Raw genomic sequence first — 14,276 nt, forward strand, 5'->3', positions numbered from 1 at the left:
ATAATTTTTGCTATCAAGCCCTCTCCTACAGACTGTAACAGCTAAAATGCCAGTCTGTCTCTAACATAATTAAACAAAATGTGCAATCTTCTAAAATCTGTGAATAAACAATATAAGGCAAAATAAAAAGACCCAGACAAAAAAGCATACCGTGATCCATCCTCAAGCTATAATATCCTGACATCTCTCCACTAAGCACTTAGAGAACCCACTGTGGCATGGAAAATAAGAATTCCAGAACACTGAGGATGAGGCTGTGCGGGATAGCACGGGTGAGGACACTTACTGAGAAGGCAGAGGGGATGGGTTCTGTGCGATACATGAGAGAGGACAGCTCCGATGGCGGCACCTGGAATCCGCCATCGGTCTGTGGAGGCAGCTTAGGGGAAGTTCCCACAAGCCCAGCCTGTACCGATGGGGATGGGACTCAGGACCAAATGGAAGAAAGGGGTGTGATGTACTCTATGAGTTTGCTAATGCTGCCAAAGCAAACTCTCACAAAAAGAGTGGCTTAAAGAAACAAATCCTTTGCCTCACAGGTGCGGAGGCCAGGAGACCAAGATCAAGGTGTTGGCAAGGCCAAGCTCCCTCCTCAGGTGCCTGGGAAGAGTTGGTTCCAGGTCTTTCTGCGACCGTCTGGTACTTCTTAGGCTTGTCAGCAACACCACTTCTGTCATCGCATGGCACTCTTCCTGTGTGCATCTCTGTCTCCAAATTTCCCCTTCAGGTAAGGACACCTGTCATGCTGGGTCAGGGGCCCAGCAGACTCTAGTCTGATCTCATCTTAACTCACGACATCTACAGTGACCTTATTTTCAAGTAAGGTCATGTTCAGAGGTACTGGGGATTAGGGCTCCAACAAACGAATTAAGGTAGAGACACAATTCAACCTGTAACACATATGAGGGATATGGTTATCTAGCTGGGCAGTCAGTGATCATCAAATCCAACTCACTACCAGCTCTGTGAGGGCAAGGAGTTATCCTTTTCCATGATGCATTTCAAGTCATGAGCCTTTCAGAACTCCCCTTTGGGAAGCAGTGGTCGTGGGGGGCGGGGGCAGAAGCAGGGGAGGGGGAGGTTTGCATGTGCCGAGCATATAGTCTTTGCAGCTAGAGGGACCCGGGCTCCAATTGTGAATCTGCCATTTAAGAGCCGTGCGCTTTGGGACACCGTTTAACCTCTCTGAACATCTGTTTCCTCCTCTATAAGAGGGAGAATACACCATCAAACTGCCAGGTTTGTAGTGGGGATTATATGAGATAACATGAATAGAAGAGCTGTCCTATCTTACGGCCCACAAGGCAACCAACATTCATTAATTCACCTTCCCCATTCCTCTCCTGATTCTCTCTTGAACCCTGAAAACAATGCATCTCAAAATCAAGTATCTTACTTTGGATTATACTATGCAGTGTATACTATACTATACACAAACACAATAATACAGCAACACCATCAGCTCAGATTACCTGGTCCTTATTTACAGCATAAATAATTGTTATAATGCAATTAGCTTTTAGCGGTGCTGGAAGACAAGCTTACAGGTTTTTTTCCACCCAAGGGAGCTCTGATTCATGACTTCTAATGTCTATTCAATGTAGTATGAAAGAAAAATGCCTTCTTTTTGCCATTAGCTTTCTTACTCCCTCTTTTTTTTGTATAAGCAAGTAGGCCAGGGAGGCAATAAAAATAATACCCAAAGATACGCCCAAAAGATGAAAAGGTGAATCAAAGTAAAAGAAAATAAACATCAAGAACAAAAGTCACCGGATCCTTCCTGCACAGCTCTGCCCCTCCCCCAACAAGACTAATTCTTACAAAGGTTATTCACATTATTTTGGTCCTTGGATATTTTTTTTTCAAATAGTGAGAACATAAAAGTTGCATATTTATACCCTCCTAACATCTGGACAGTGCACTTCTTTAATTTACCCTTTAAGGTTAAATAAGTATTAAATATTTGGCTCAAAAACACTTGCAGAAATATTTTTTTGTGGAACAAACAGGTATTATAATTTGTGGTTTAGAAGTGTCCTGAATGGGGCGCCTGGGTAGCTCAGTCAGTTAGGCATCCAACTCTTGGCTTTGGCTCAGGTCATGATCTCATGGTTCTTGGGTTTAAGCCCTGCATGGGGTCCACACTGAAAATGCAGAGTCGGCTTGGGATTCTCTGTCTCCCTCTCTCTGTCCCTCCCCTGCTCATTTGCTCCCTCTCTTTCTTCCCCCCCTCCAAAAATAAAGAAAGTTAAAAAAAAAAAGAAGTATCCTCCATGTAAAGTAAGAAGGACATAATGTGTACTGTCTCCCTACCAATTTTCCTGTGGGTTTATTTATTTATTGCTCACTCATTGTGATACCTATAGTACACACTACTGTCACAGAGGATGGGCACAGCCAAAGGACAGCAATACGGTTTTAAGAGTAGGTAGAATTTTAATAGCTGGGAGAAGTCATTTGGCAAAAACAAGTCCAAGAGCAAACTGCTCTGAGCTTCTGTGGGAAAAGGCTGGGGTGTGGGGGCTGTGGAACTGGTGTGTGAGGTCTGATACCCTCTCCCCCAGGTGGCCATGAAGCACTGAGCACATCTTCCTGACCTCAGCCTCCTCTTCCACGAAAGACGGCACTAGCAAATAGTGCCCTCCCTCGTTTCAGGCGGCAATGAGTTCCCAGTGAGATGGCAAATGTTCAAATCCTTTGAAAAACACCACAAAAATATTAAAAAATTTTTTTTCTGGAAAGAAACAGCTTTTGATCTACAAAAGAGGCAAAGGAATGAAGACACTTGGACATCAGAGAAAGGTTCTTACACAAAGGTTCTTATTTCATGCCTCTTGGGGGAAAAAAAACAAAAAGTCAATCAAACAAACACGCTAATGAAACAAGTTTATGAGAAACATTTCAACCTACTCTGAAACAGCAATGTCAAGTGAGCAAAACCAAGGTCTTCATAGAAACGACAGCCATCTTACTTACACCCAAGGGCCTAGAGGAAGATCAGAGAACTTATGACATGTTGAAAAATACGTATCATCTGTTCTCCTATGTGAGGAAAAACTCAAAACAATTTATTTTTGAGGAGCTGCCTTGAGAGCAAGAGAAGGCAAGTTCCAGCTTTTTCCAAGCTACCAGCTTTTCTGTGTTATTAACGTGGAGCCAATCTGCACTACTGATTTTACACTGGGGAGAGTTCAATCTTAATTGTTCTACCAATAAAGGGAAGTTGAAATGATCTGCTAGCATCATCACGTCGGTAAACAGGTCCATCTTGCTGTCCATTAAGGCACATAAACAACTGTCCCCAGTTTCTGTTTTGGTATATGGTTGCCATCAACTAGGTCAGTCTTGTCCTGGGCTTCCTAAGCTGGTTGTTATTTCTGCAAAGCAATTTGGAGATGAGCAAAAGACAAAAAAAAGAAAAAGAAAGAAAAGAAATTGAGGTAACGTTTGCTCTCTTCTTTAATAGGCACACAAGCACATTTACATTGTTTCCAAGTTCACGCAATAAAGGCCTCTTCAGTATCCCGTAATAACGTCATTAAACAGCTTACGCTTAATCACACAGTTAACATTTTCATGTGGAATTGGTTCCCTGGCCTCCCCCTCATCCCTCCACCCCACATCTGGATTCCCAGCTCCCCACCTCACACAGCTAAACATTTCCCATTGATTAAAAAATGCTGTTAGTGCAACTTTACTATCATCGGTGGTTAAATATAATTAACTCAGCGTTTCAACAAAAGAAACCAGATCAAATTGCTCTGCAATTTTTGGTAAGAAACAGGATTTCTTCCCACTGTGTTCAGACTAAACCAGAAGCAGCAGGACAGATCTGAGACGTTAATAACACATCTCAAACAGAAGTACGTGAAAGTACATTAATTACTAGGTAATGGATATCAACACGGCAACTAACTACAATTACACATGCTTAAGTGACCCGCGGTGTAAACCGATCTTGGAGAACTCACACCATCCCCGCTTTTTTTCATAAGGCGTGTTATGTGGGTCTGCACTGGACCCAGAGATGATGGGCCAGTCGTGATGGCCCCTGGCGGGGAGGAGGAGACGTCCAGGCTCTATCTCGGAATAACAGCTGTGAGCTGGAATTCCAAACCTGTGTTTACAGAAGCGACAGAAGTGAACTGGGCAAAAGAACAAGAGGCCAAATGCAAACAGAACCCAGACCACGAAAGATTTCGGTTCTGAAAATGCAGGCGGATGCACTGGGCGTACAGCATCTCCTCACAAAGCAACCTTTTCCAACGAAGGTCCTCCCGGTGAATTTGAATTAACCTGTTTATCCAGCCCAACCTGGGAGAAGCCTTACTTGCCTGATTCAATTTTAAACACAGTTCTGAATTCAATTCCATTTCCTTTTAGATATGGAAAAATGTGTTCTGTGAAACTCTGGCATCATGGTCCCACCACAATCCAGCGTTATCTGGACGGTTTCTAAGGAAGTTATATAACGGGTGCCTAAAGATGTGGTTTGCGTATTCAAAGAATGAAGATAAACCCAAGCTGTTGCATAAAAACTACACACACACACACACACACACACACACACACACACACACACACACCCTATCACGCTACATTATGAAACCACAGCAAACTGGTCATACTAGATCAGTTCTAGAAAAATCTGCTCATAAACCTGGTGGACTGTCAGGAATTGAGTCCCACTTGGGGATGCCTGGGTGGCTTAGTTGGCTAAGCGTCTGACTTCGACTCAGGTCATGATCTCATGGTTCCTGGGTTCGAGTCCTGCATCCAGCTCTGTGCTGACAGCTCAGAGCCTGGAGCCTGCTTCAGATTCTGTGTCTCCCTGTCTCTCTGCTCCTCTCCCATTTATGTTCTGTCTCTCAAAAATAAATAAACATAAAAAAAAAAGAATTGAATCTCACTCACAGTTTGAGTTTGAGTTGTCTGAGCCCTCGGCAGAGGCTGATCCGCACATGGTGAGAATACATGGAACATCGCTCCAGGCTGGAGAGGAACCCCGCCTCCCTGCTAGGAACCGCCTGTAGGCACCTGCACCCCACCAGCTTAACTCCCACACCCCCAGGGGCCTGGCTCTGGTGGTGAAGTTTGGAATTGAGTAACTGCTGAATATTGAGTAAAGGTCTGTTCAAAACATTAAAAAAACCTTAAAAAATCATTTCGCCATTATGAAATAGTGGGTGGTAGCCACCGTGGTAAAAGCGGCACCCACCCTCGCGAGGAGGCCCGTAGGGAAGGGGCCAGATCCACTGTCTGACCAAAGGCAACCCCATATCAGGGGACCTTGGGGAGTGGACCCTGGAAGGTGGATCCCTTCATGGTACCCCAGACCGAGGAGCTCTCTAATGCTACTGCCCATAAACCACCTAGAAACAGTGTTTTTTCCTCCCAGAATGGAAGTGAGGAAGCTTAGAAGGATATATATATATGCATACAAAAGATTTTTCCAGAAGTGAGACAAATCTGAGGCCAGTGGTGAAGGTGAACAGGGAGTGTTCAGGGTTCTGGCTTCTTTACACAGATAGGCCTGTGTTCTTTGATGGCTCCTTTGATTACAGAAGGATCAAGAATGTGGACTTATTAGCATGTCCTATACATTCCACAATGTAGTTATCCATACTGCAGTCCTCTTTAAATGCAAGTTGAAATCGAGTACCTCAAACTCCTGAGAGCCAGAAATCAGATTTGTGTTAATAGAATAACCAGTGAATGAATCCTAGGAGAAGCCATTTTGAAATCTGAAATCTGATCTAATCCAGCTGAATTTGTCTTACTCAAAAAGTACTTAAAATGATTATGTATTTGTGGGGCTATTTTTTTTTTTTCTTTTTGGTTGGATGACTTGCTAGAGGTAGAGCTCCAGATTCCCTTCTATGAAGGTTATGGGTCATGAATCGGAGGATCTGAAAGTCTCCGTCATTACCTAACAAGGTCATTTTTTGTTATCTTCATTTGGCAAACTATAGGTATAATAACAGCTTTGACCGATGCATCTGCTTTATAGGTGAAGGGAAGTTAAGAAAGGGAAAAATGACCCACTCAAGGTCACAGCCATTCCTCTGGATTTGCAACTGGCCAGCAGCCCTTCACATTGACTCCCTGACCTGGAGATACGCAGGACCCGCTGGTACACTCTTTATTCTATTACTGTGTTTCTGTATGGCTTTTCAGGATCCTGCATCTGCAAATTCCTTTCACACAACTTGCCTTAGCAACCGAGCTGCAAGGGGCTGGAAGCTTAGGACCATGGCTGTGATCCAGGCCCTGTGCTCCGGCTCCTTCTTCCTGCTGCTGCATTTTTGCTGTTTTTCTGATCATTATCGCCTCTCCCAGGGAAGAGGTGGGGGATATGAAAAGGCGTGGAAATGCATCCGTCAATTTTGGTACTTAGGAGCAAGAGGAACAGGGAGCGGGCAAGAAGCCAGTGCAGCTCATGGCGGTCCTCTCCACGCTGGGGCCCAGGGAGCGCCAGGGAGGAATTCAGGGAGCTGGGGCGTCTCTCAGGTGGGGTGAAACCAGAGGCTCTCTGTTATTCATTCAGTGGTGGATGACAGGCTCCTAAAGATCTGGGAAAACGTTCCACACACACAACAGTCCAGTTGGCAAGTGACGAAGGCCACACAGATCCCAGCTCTGTCCAGATGCCTCAGAGGTTCCAACTTTATTCTCCAAAAAGCGGTTTCTAAAACTAGCTGCAAATCTGAAAGTGGTGATTCTCAGTATCTCCCAGTCTCCACTGCTTGTAAGACAGGTAGGGAGACTGTGGCTGAATCCAGACAGAGTAAATGAGTCTACTCTGAGCCCAGGGACCACATGTGAGATTCTGATCTCAGCTCTGAAAGGACCCTTAGATGTCAACTTTCCAAATAAACCAAGGCTTCTGAGAGCTACTGGCCTCCCCCAAGCCCATCTAGGTGGACAGCGGTGGCTTTGCTTAATTACCTTCTTCCTTCTCTTTCAAACAAGGTAAAAGTATAAATTACTGTTTATCATTCTAATTTTATTTATTTTTTACTTATTTTTAATTTTTTAAATGTTTTATTTATTTCTGAGTGAGACAGAGAGAGAGACAGCAGAGCAGGGGAGGGTCAGAGAGACAGGGAGATACAGAATCTGAAACAGGCTCCAGACTCTGAGCTGTCAGCACAGAGCCCGACGCGGGGCTCGAACCCACACACTGAGATCATGACCTGAACCGAAGTTGGAGGTTTAACCGACTGAGCCACCCAGGCACCCCTATCATTCTAATTTTAATATCGAATTCTATTTATGTTCTTCAGGCTACTGACACAGGCATTCTCTCCTCTTTTGCAATGTATCCCCACCCCCCATAATGGTAAAATTTAAAACTAGTTTCTCTGTTTATACTTAGAGGAAATACATTATCAGTTTATTGGCAGTTATTTTGCAGAAGATCAAATGTGTAAATTTTAGGGATATATGTAGAGACTCTCCCTACGTAGAGACGATTTTAGTTGCCGTCCAGTTGGCCTTCGCGTTTCTTCTCACTTCACTCTGTGCTACAAATGCCCGTGGCACTGATCTCTGTGAGAAACCATGCTGGTCTCTCCAGCAATTATCACTTATCCTCCACGGCCATCAGGAAATAAATAAGCCAACAAACAAATAAATAAAAATAAAACTAAGCAGGGCACCTGGGTGGCTCAGTCAGTTAAGTGCCTGGACTTTTGGTTTCGTGAGTTCAAGCCCCAAATCAGGCTGTGCACGGATGGTGCAGAGCCTGCTTGGGATTCTCTCTCTCTCTGTCTCTGTCTCTCTATCTCTCTTACCCTCCTTTCCTCCCTCTGTCCCTCTCCTACTCACACTGTCTCTCTCAAAATAAATAAAAAAATTTTATTAAAAAAATAAAATAAAACAAAGCAACCCAAGACCTGCAAACTGCCAGACCTTTTCCAATCTGGCTGTCTTTACTTTTTCCGACTTGGTTTTCCTACATACATCCTCCAAGTTCAAACTCACCAGACCCCTAAATGTCTTTTGCATTCACCCTGAGGAGTCTGTGTGTATGCGATTATTTCCATACGCGGCTCCATCAACCTGACTCTCTTGTTTCTAGGCTACTGTATGTTGAGGACGAAGGTCCCCAGTGGTGCTAAGGCCGGCCAGTAGGGGTTATTTCACAGCTGCCTTTCTTGAACTTCTGTCCTTCCCTCAGACTGACACACTTGGCCTTTGTTGTTCATGGGTAAGCAGTAGATCCCCCTTTCCACCATTAGTTCAAGGGCAGGTGCTAAATGCAGCCTGCGAACCTGACATGCAATGGTCTAATGCAATGGTATGTGCATGGGAGGAGTGAGTAGTGCTGCATCCGGCCTCGGGAGATCACCACACCCACTCTGCTACCCGGACACTGAGGTCTACTGAAGGCCATGTCAGGCCCATGGTGGCGCCAGGGTGCACTGGGGCACTCTCTGACCCTGCCCAGCAGCCACGTGGCAACATACCAATGAAGGGGTCTCCTCCCGAAGCATCCTGCAGTTCCCTTAGGGAACACCCCTCAATTCTTCCCCCTTACTACTTACTAATCCTCTCTGCCTCACTGTATACGCTAGGATGCCAAAGTCAGTAAACGTTTGCACACCTCTGTGTCCTTAGCAATTGGCACAGCGCCTGTCATCTTAATGAAACTTTTGAGTTTAGGGCCAGTGAACCCTGACATGTTCTTCCTTAAATCTTCGCCAGATTTGAGCAAAACATTTCCTTAACTCTATTCTAGACTGTCACTGCTCATCGAGCCAGTAGTCCACACTGGGTGAAATGCTCAATATTTGGTCTTCCTTCCTGGCAAGCAAGGGGCACACTGCCGACTGACTGGCCTCTCTGGGCCAGGCCTCGACACATCCTTCTTTCTTTAAAAATTTTTTTGTATAGTTTATTTATTTTTGAGACTGAGAGAGACACAGCAGGAGCAGGGGAGGGGCAGAGAGTGAGGGAGACACAGAATCTGAAACAGGCTCCAGGTTCTGAGCTGCCAGCACAGAACCCAATGCAGGGCTCGAACCCATGAACCGTGAGATCATGACCTGAGCTGAAGTCGGACGCTTAACTGACTGAGCCACAAGGCACCCCAGGACACATCCTTCCTTAAAGAACCTCTCCTGTGAGAGGTACCTCATCTCTGACAAGCTACCTTCCATAACGCTCTTGACAGGGGCTGAGCACAGAACCTCAGACCCAGCTCTGAACCTTTTGGCTCTGAGGACCAGTTTGGTAGAGAAACCCACGGAGGTCAAAAGCGCAACATCTGGGGCGCCTGGGTGGCTTAGTCGGTTAAGCGTCCGACTTTCGCTTGGGTCATGATCTCGNCGCAACATCCTATTTTCCTGGGGGTCAGACAAAGGTCCTAGCGGAAACAAAAGCAGTACGTCTGCACGGCTGACCAGGCCGCTGAGCCAACACCGGTATAAAAACAGCGGCCTGAGGGTGTTGTTCAGAGTGTTGCTGCACTTTTGTGGTATTTATTTTTTACAGAAAGATAGATCTGCCACCACAGACTCAGAAAATTACATCCCTGACTCCGATCTCCCAGAATCCCCTTGGCTTGTCTCCTGGGAGGCAAGAAGACTTCCCTCCAGCAGAAGAGTGCGGACAGCCTTAGATGAGGCTGCACGCAAGTTCTCCCAAAGTAGGGGTGTCCATCCGGGGAGTGGGCAGGACCCCTGGCCGGCAGAATCCCAGTGTTCAGGAAGGGGTGGTGGGGGTGNCGGGTTGACAGCCTCTTTACCAGGGAGCCAAGGCAATGAACTGAATGCCCATTTCAAATCTACATGTGGACCGTGTGCTCCGGTGGCCACTAGGGTGTTGTGTTGAATCATTAATAAGACGGTTCCACCGCTGCCCTGGCCTCGTGTGCTGCCCGCAGAGAATATGTCCTATGATTGTAATGACAAAGGAAGAACAAACAAGGCAGAATCCAATAACATTTCTGGTGGAGACAAACATTTGGACAGAATCTGGATGCACTGTTTTTCTTCCCACATCACTTTGTGGCTATTTCTATATAGCAACTCATCTTTATTTTGAAAAGCCATTAAAACCATTTTTTTTCCCCAGTGTGTCTTGTTCAAGGAAGAGTGGTGCCAGGGGCTCCATTTTTCTGTAACTTAGAAAAGAAAAAATGGATTCTTCCATTTTCAACCTCAGTATAGTTACACGGCCAGGACGGGCCACTGGGAAACCATCTCTGCAGATGTGTGAGGGAGTCTTCATGTCCCTTCTCTCATGTGAGCCGGACGCAAGGGCACTTATACAAGTGCCTTGGCTCCCATCTGTGGCTCAGGGGAGTCAAGCCTGAGCTGGGATTTTGTTTTTTAACAAACAAATGACAAAACAAGGGATATGCTTCAAATGACTGGAAACCGAGTAGACAGAGAGGTTGCTAGAATATCATGTTTTGGTATTTTTAGCTCTGTTTGTGAAGCTAAATTACAGTAGGAATCTGGACCCGTTTCCCTTAGCAATTGCCTCGTAACACACCACAGCCATCGCAGGCTGTTCCTTCTCCCCGAGGAACCACTGCTCCAAATCACAGATCACACCGAAATAAAACCCTGTCACTACTTGTTTGTTTGTTTTACTTAGGCGATCCTGACTTCCTAGCATAACACCCTTGATTTCTGAAAATATCTTGAACAGCAGTTCACCAGGCACACATGCAGATCACACATCGTTTGCAGGAAGCAATCCAAGCCAAGGTTTCAGGGAAAGGATCAGTTCAGGGGAAGGACGATCTGACCAGCTGCTCACTGGCACAGAAGACTGCGGAAGCCTGGGCTACTATATGGAGCCCAACCACAGGCTTGCATCTCTACCTCCTCCCCGCCGGCTCTGCTATGAGCCACCTAAAATCAAGAGACTAAAATCAGTTTTTGCTGAAGGCTGGGCAAGAGAGAAGGGGAACAAGCCACACGAATAGGGATTTCTTTCACTATTGGGGATGCATGGTGACCTCCTTTACTAGTCAGACATCCTCACCACATTCAGTGGGTAGACAGATTTTACGTATGTTTATCTATTGACAAATGCACTCAATTTTTTTTTTAAGAGCTTTTAACCGATTATAAGATTGCTCAGTCTCAGAAATGAGCTGTCCAGATGATAACGGAGTCAAGATAAGGAAGCCCGAATATTTCTGATAACTCAGCAACCACACACTTGGCGGTAGGAACACACTCCGGCATAGGATTTAGGTGGCACAGCAAGAAAAACTAGGGATTCTGACTCTAAGGCATGATGTCCCCCAACTTTAAAAGGCCAGATAGGGATAAGGGGAAGGCATAAAACACTCCAAAGCAAGAAATAAAACATCTTGAGTGAAGATTTTAAAAACTGACCAAGAAAGCCGCGAAGAGTATATAATTTTCATTTTATAAGATGCGAGGAATTGTGTATTTGGGAACTATTTTAATTCCTTGCCCTCTTTTCGTATCGGCAGCATAGATTTTTATATTTGAACACGGACTATGTGTGTGACTCAAGATCAAGTGTAATTCAGCCATCTTATTTCTCAGCTGTCTTGTCTGTGGGATGAACGTCAATGTGGAACACACATGCCAGACATCCCATGTGTTCCAGCGAAGAAGCATCCACAGATACATACGTAAGACCTGGGAGGTGGGTATCTAAATGGCTGCGGACGTTTGGTTTAACCCAAACTCTAAAAAAAAAAAAAAAAGGCCTTGAAAGAACTGTCTGGGAGGCAGACAGTGCCCAGACAGAATTTATGGTTGATTTAACCTTGTAAAAATTCCCTGGGTCAGCAAAGCCCAGTGTGCCTCGTGGTACAATCCGTAGTACATTCCTTCCAGAAACCACACCATATAAGCAGAACCCTCCGTGACCCTCTTTGTTTGGAGCCGGTACAGCCAGCTGCAACCGCTAAAGCAATCATTTTAAGTGCTCGTGAGGAACACCTAGGCCAACCTCTGGCACAATAACACAAGCAATTTCCAACGCAAAAAAATTCCAAACGCCAAGTGGGGCTGAGGCTTCGCATTGGGTGCTGTTGGCAGAAAATAAAACCAGCTCAGGAGAAGACATGTCTGGAGTTTCTCTTCAACGAGAAACAGTAACACAGGCTGTGTCTGATTCTTTCATAAAGTTCCCAGTTCACTCTCACCGTGCAAGATTTGGGATACCGCACCCGTGCCAGGAAGACTGGGCCACATAAAAGGGGCCCTCGGACTTCACTCACGTCTTGCAATGGGAAGAGTCCCATGGAAACTGAGGTAGCTGGTAACCTGAGATGCAAGAGATCTAAAGGGGAGGCACAATCTCATTCTCTGAGACACGATGAAGCTCCATGACCACATCCATACGGTCAACTCCAGTGTGGTAAGAGGTTGCCCAAGCCTGAGTTCCTAAGGCTGCCTAAGGAAGCTCAGCAGAGTCAGCTACCCTGTGCGAGCCCCCATGCGGGCGGGTCGGAATAATATCAGCTGCGAACCAGAGCCCTCTTGCTGACCACAGTCCCTCCAGGCATTGGGCACTCATGGCTCTGTCTCCGTGCTCTTAGCAGTCACAAGTGGAGGATGTTTCAGGCATGGTGCGATGGAGGAAGCCACACGCAGTGATGACCAGCAACTGATTACCATTAGGGGGCACTTAAAATATTTTAAAAATTAGATCACTAACAGCTTCAACTGAATTTTCTCTGCATAACAGACATGTTTATAGATACAGAAAAAGTCTGAAAGAACTGTGAACTTATTAACTGGAGAAGGTCACACTGCAGACTTTTCTGTTCTATTCACGACATCAGGTACATTGCACCCAGAAGTGTGGCTGACATTCAGGGGTATGGTATGGGAGGGAGGAGATGAAAACAGATACTATATTTCTACAATTGGATATTTTCTAATCATGAGGCATTATTTTCCTTCCAACTTATGCCTTACAACCTAAGAAGTTGACTATTACATAAACATTTAAGAAATATCTCAAATTTAAATATATGAAACATAGTTTATAACTTCTAACTATAAACTGCAATGTTCCTGACCACAAATTTGAGAAAACAGACTAAAGCAGGTTTTTAAAAGGTATCTTGTTACATTTACAAATAAACTGCCACAATCCATTGATTATCTGAGAGCCTTCATCTCCCACAGGCATCTATACATAATTTGGAAAGATTAAATAAATCACTGCAATAGAGGCTTGCTCTTTTAGATGAGTAAAGCCATTAAGACATCTACTGTTTTGGGTGACAGTGCTTGTCCTAATAATTCAACCCTGCAGAAATATGTTGTGAATGACAATAATTAACCCAATGAATAGGAGGGTCCTCATCAATTCTCATTCAGCCCATGTCCACACAACTACGTACCGTCCGTCTAACACATCTAGTCTCAGGATACTAAGAAGTACTGACAAGGAATCAGAAGTCTGACTTATGGCTTTGGAGGACTCCATAATTTGGCCAGTAGAACCATAACTTGAAGAGATCATTTTAAAAAGCAACCAAGATTGGGGCACCTGGGTGGCTCAGTTGGTTGAGCGTCTGACTTCGGCTCAGGTCATGATCTTGTCGTCTGTGGGTTCGAGCCCCACGTCGGGCTCTGTGCTGACAGCTCAGAGCCTGGAGCCTGCTTCAGATTCTGTCTCCCTCTCTCTCTGCCCCTCCCCCACTTGCACTCTGTCTCTCATTCTCTCAAAAATAAACATTTAAAAAATTTTTTAAAAGGCAACCAACATAATGTAGTGTACACACAGACTGTCTTATTATAGTAGGGATAGAGATAGGGGTGAGGGAAAGAAGAACAGAACAGCAGTACACATCTTAATATTCTGTGTACAATATGGGAAGAGATGTAACGTGTCCCTGTGGGTACTGAAGTACGATGGTTGCTTGAAGGAGAACATTTGCACAACGGACTTGTGAGCTCAGCTAGCCCCATTTTTCATGGCTTATAATTCTTACTTGAAATGGCTACTGACAAACTAAGGTTATTCAAACTTGGGTATCTGGAAGACTTTTCTCAAAAATCAATGAAGTGAGCCTGTCATTTTACAAAAAATACCCAGCAGTATTTGTGGCCAACGATAAAAGTCAAGCTTTCAAGTGAAAATTAGTATATTAAGGGGTGCCTGGGTGGCTCAGTCAGTGAGGCATCTGACTTTGACTCAGGTCACGTTCTTGTGGTTTGAGCCCCGCATTGGGCTCTGTGCTGACAGCTTAGAGCCTGGAACCTGCTTCAGGTTCCGTGTCTCCCTCTCTCTCTGCCCTTCCCCCTCTCTCTCTTTCAAAA

At 45.1% G+C, this 14,276-nt stretch overlaps 1 protein-coding gene across 13 annotated transcripts in view; it reads right to left on the reverse strand.

Moving 5' to 3' along the window:
* The window catches only part of NCAM1 (neural cell adhesion molecule 1), a 304,847-nt gene that overhangs the window by 91,543 nt on the left and 199,028 nt on the right, over nt 1–14,276 (reverse strand). The gene's annotated exons all lie outside the window — the stretch shown is intronic.

The sequence above is a fragment of the Crocuta crocuta genome, unplaced genomic scaffold (genome assembly GCF_008692635.1).
Source record: "Crocuta crocuta isolate KB4526 unplaced genomic scaffold, BGI_CrCroc_1.0 scaffold374, whole genome shotgun sequence".
Lineage (NCBI taxonomy): Eukaryota > Metazoa > Chordata > Mammalia > Carnivora > Hyaenidae > Crocuta > Crocuta crocuta.